Source organism: Sorex araneus, chromosome 1, assembly GCF_027595985.1.
Source record: "Sorex araneus isolate mSorAra2 chromosome 1, mSorAra2.pri, whole genome shotgun sequence".
Classification (NCBI taxonomy): Eukaryota; Metazoa; Chordata; class Mammalia; order Eulipotyphla; family Soricidae; genus Sorex; species Sorex araneus.
The window spans coordinates 178035305-178040651 of NC_073302.1; positions in this window are offsets into that span (position 1 = coordinate 178035305).

A 5347-nucleotide genomic window follows, 5' to 3' on the forward strand; every position below is an offset into this window, starting at 1 on the left:
GCATAGAAACCCACCACGTTCAGTAAATTAAAACAATAACAAGGAAGATTCAACGAACACCAACCATCTCTTTAAATCCTCAGAAATTACTTCAGTGACACCATCTTGAGGATTTATCAACATTTAATGAATTCAAAGAAATGAAGGCACAAGTAGTAAGCAAAGCACAAGAAAGTATGTGCCAAGATGAGAAAGATACAATCAAAAAAGACAAATGAAGAGGATGGTAGGTGATATAAAACACCCAATAGAAGTTTTGAGCAGCAGAATAAGAGCAGCTGAGGAAAAGACAAAATGAAATGGGACTCCAAAATGAAATGTAGTAAACCTCCATAAAACAACAGATGGTGGAAAAATGTCTGAAAATGGACAGCACACCAGAGAACTATGGGATGAGCTCAAGAGAAACAGTATAAGAATCAGAGTCCTTGAGGAACATGAAGGCGAATTTGATGAAGAACCAATAGAAAAGCAAATCAAAGTTAGATATTCCCAGAATCAAGGAACACAGGCAATCAAATACAAGATGACTGAATGGTCCCAGCAAAAATAAGAAAACTCTAAGACACCTTGGACTTATAATGACTAAAACCAAAGACAGGAGATAGAATATTGAAAGCAACAAGGTCAATAAAAGAACTTACATTCAAAGGAAAACCCATAAAATTTACAACAGATCCATAAAATGAGACAATAAACCAGATGGGAATAGAAAAATATAGTACAAAAAGATGAAATGAACACCTCACCAATCATCATGTCTATCTAGATTATTGTTTAGATTTGAAGGAACTATACAGAGCCTCACAGATAGGGAGCAGCTTAGAACATTCATAGTCTTGAAGTCAGTTTTTGCAAGAGGAGTTACAGAACAGGACGAAATTCTCAGCATGTGGCATTGAGTGTAGCACTCATTCTTGGCTCTTTTAGTTGCCCTTAGTATATTAAGAAAGATATGCTTCTCCTAGTTTGCTAAGGGATTTTATACATTTTCAATAACAAATTAATATCTCATTTCTATTGAATGTTCTATGTCTGATAGGTGTTTTCTTATTACAAACTTCTATTTATTAACACAGATGCTTAAGCAGTATCTATAATATTTTCTAATATAAAACCAGTATATAAAGCACATTTTTATAATTTTATAGGCTTATTCTTATTTTTTCCATCAAAATTTTCTTAATTATCTGCACACTAAATTTTACATTTATTTAATTAACCTATTTTGTGTAAATTTAAATTGAATTAGTACAAAATTATCCTTATTATTTTAATTTACATACCACTAAAGATGTTTTTTAAAAATTTATTTTATTAACCTATCATTGAGTTACAATTTTGTAGAATTTCAATAGATATGCTCTATTCATCTATATGTGTGTAGGTGTCACCACCTCCACAATAAGAGAGACAGACAGACAGACAGACAGACAGACAGACAGACAGAAGAGAGGAGAAAGAGACTGAGAAAGGGATTTTATATGAGATAAAATAGTCAGAGTCATGGGAACTATGACTTTACTGTATTGTAAATCCTGGTACCTCAATAAAAATGTCTAGGGTGGGGGAAAGGTTGACAGGGCTCAATTCAAGCACTGCAAATATCCCCCTGAGTAAAGAGCCAGAATTGTCCTGAACATAGAGCCAGGAGTAAGTCTTGAGCACTGCAGGATGTTCCCCCCCACCACCAATAGCAACCCCCATCTTCCTCTGCCGAATAAGAGACATTCTCATTCACTGCTCTTGTGAATGCTACTTGTCTCAGCCTCTAGGGAAAATAGCTTAGAGACATCTTAAAATATTAAAAACAAAACTTCCACGTGACCACTCCCAGGCATACCCCAGGAATGCAAAAACATTAATCTAAAGGGACAGAAGCAAGCTATGATCATCATAGAATATTTACAATAGCCAGATCTAAACACAACCAAAGTGTCCAACAGTAGAAAAATGAGCAAAAAATTGTGTTAGATGTACATCATGGACTGGAGGCCCTGAATTAGATCCCCGTGACAGGATGCCTCCTCACAAGCAGACTGAGTGGCTCTGCAGTCCCTGAGAATGCCAATGTACACACAGCATGGACTTACTATCCAACAGTTTTGACGTTAGATAATGACATACATGTCACTGGGCTAAAAGAATGTGTTGTTCCTTTATGGAGCTCAAAGGAAGACTCCATTTTCTTAGTTTTTCAGCTTCTAGGAGTTGATCATTGACTCACGGTCCATTTCCATTTGTGAAGACAATATTCAGTCTTGTGTTTTTAAACAAGTTTTCTGTCTGTACGAAACCTCTACCTCCTACTTCTCCATATAAGTACAACCTCGTTTCATTGCATCACTAGAAAAAGCTCTTCATCTTAAGGTCATTTTCTTAGCAATATTAATATCTTCTTCTAGCTTCATTTCCTGTTGCTCTGTAGCCTAATATTTTCACAGGTTCAGGGATGAAATCATGGACAATTTTAGAGAGCCATTATTCTGACGAATACAAACAACATCAGTACTCTGTTTATAAGCAACAGAGACTGTCTCCAAGTCAAGAAGATAGGGAATTTATTTAATGAATAAATATTTAGTTCATATAATTACAGAAAAACTGAATAAGGGAAGCTGAATTTTTATGTGGAAAGAAAATTTAAAAGAACAGCTCTAGACATCTTTTAAGAAAGTAGAATCTTTTAAGAAACACTCCTTTCTGGATTTAACAACTCAAGAGAAATTTTATTGTTACTGGCTCAAAATTTAAATTCCATGGTTAGTAGAGTGACTCGCTTGCCCTGTGCAGTGCATCTGCTACGGAGAGAGCTGTGAGTGAGCACATGACTGAGGAGCCCTGGAGACTGTCAGACAGGAGAGGAGGTGCTCGGAAAAATCCAGACATTATTGCAGGAAAGAAAGACACATTCTAGGCAGGTGGAAAGAATAAATATAGCAGCAACGTTATTTAGGGTCAGCTAGCATTGTCACTTTAGGTGTGGAGTAATCATAGTAAAATGTTTATTAGTTGCTAGAAACAAATATTTCCTGTTTGCTTTTTTTTTGGCATGAGAAACTAAACTTCTAGTTATAAAAGAAAGCCAGTCTTATTTCCTCGAAATCAATTATTTCCTCATATTTTGGGGAAAAAAGGCAAGATTCAATTTTTATGTGATAATACATGTAGAAATATCAAATATTTCTCCATAACTTTCAGAAAGAAGGCAAGGTTATAATTTTCCTGTGATAACATATGTAGAAACCCCTACACAAGACTCATCATAAACTTCTATGAGAAAGACAGAAGCTAAGTATACACAAATAAGTATATATAAATAAAAGTTCTTTATCCCACTCTTATTTTTTGTCTACAAAAACCTCATAATTATATCCCATTAGCTTTCCTTTAGAGCAACAATAGTTTTTCAGAAAAATAATTCTACACATGTTCTATCCACGTTCTTAACATATCCTGGGGGCCCAAAAACACACAGCTGAAATACCAACTGCACTCCTATGTTCATTGCAGCACTATTCACAACATCCAGAATCTAGAAACAACATGAGTGCCTGAAAAAAAGATGACTGGATAAAAAAACGATGCTACAATGAAATACTATGCAGTCATTAGGAAGAATGAAGTCATGAAATGTCCTTATAAATAGGTGGGCATGGAGAGTACCATGCTGAGTAAAATGAGTCAGGAGAAGAGGAACAGGTATAGAATGACTTCCTTTGTGGGATATACCTCACTGTCTCTCACTGTCATCCCATTGATTGTGGATTTGCTTGAGTGGTCTCAGTACCGTCTCCATTTGTCCTAGCCCTGAGATTTTAGTAGCCTCTCTTTACTTGTCCTTCCCAATGGTGCCACATTAGAGGCTCTTTCAGGGTGCGGGGAATGAGACCCATCATTGTTATTTTATTTGGCATATGAATACGCCATGAGGATTTTGCCAGGCTCTTCGATACAGGCAGGAAACTCTCGGTAGCTTGCCAGGTTCTCCAAGAAGGACAACTAGGCTATAAGATGTCTCGCAGCCACTGTGCGGCTGCATGCTTCTGGGAGCTTGGTTTTATAGACTCTGGATGTTGCCCCTGGCACTGTGTAATCCCATCAACGGGATATACATATCTATAGGTATAGGTATAGATATAGATATAGATATAGATATAGATACATATACTATGAGACTTATATTCAAGGCCAGGGTAAACAGGGTCCAAGAGGACTTGTCAATGGTTAGAAGCTTACCAGAAGAGTGTGGGGGGGAGTCAAAGAGCAGTTAGGATAGAGAAGGGACCAACATAACAATAAAGTTGGAAATGATCATTTTGGACAGAAACTGAGTGTTGAAAGTAGGTAAAGGAATATGCCTAATGACCTTTCATTATCTGTATTGCAAACTATAAAGCCCAAAAGGAAAAAGAGAAAGAGAGAGAGAGAGAGAGAGAGAGAGAGAGAGAGAGAGAGAGAAGAAAAGTGCCTGCAATAGTGATAGGTGCGGGAGGCAGGGGGCGGGAGGGAAACTGGGACCATTGGTGGTGGGAAAAGCACACTGGTGAAAGGATAAGTGCTGGCACATTATATGACTGAAAGCCAATCATGAATAACTTTGTAACTGTGCATCTTACTGTGATTTTATAATAAATAAATTAATTAAAAAGTAAAAAAATTAATTAAAAAGAATATAAATTATTACCAAGTACTATCAACATATTAGCACCATTGCCTACAAATATTTTTCCTTTGTTGCTGAAATATAATCTACTTTTTTCTGGATTACAAGAGCTCCTCTTCCATCTCTCTGAGTTTTCTGTCCAGTGAAAGATATGAATCATTTCACCATCTGGGCTAGAGGAGAGGAAGATGTATGGCTGAATAAAGCTGAATATTATCTGCATAATGATGGTTCTGCAGTCCAAAATATCTCTCTCTCTCTCTCAGTGTCCTCATCTACACTTTGGCTCTTTCCAAAACAAAATTAGGGGGAATTCTACAAAAGCAATTTCTGGCTACTTATTCCAATATCCAAGTCAATATTTCTAAACTTTTGGCAATAGAAATTCCAAAAAGCAGTGACTTTTCAAAGATTTTATTAACTTAATTTAGCAAAGACATATAGCAACCTATTTTATTGCAGCTCCGTTTTTCAGAAATTCAAGGTCAGCACTTTAAAAAATAGTGTCAGACTTTGCCGAGATATATGATTAGGGTGCACAAATGCTGTAACTTTGGGGTTTTGTTGTTGTTGTTATTTGTTTGTTTGGGGGCCACACTAAGCTGTACTCAAAATTTAATCCTGGCTCTGTGCTCAGGACTCCTGACAGGGCTTAGTGAGATTGAACCCAGGTTGGCCGGG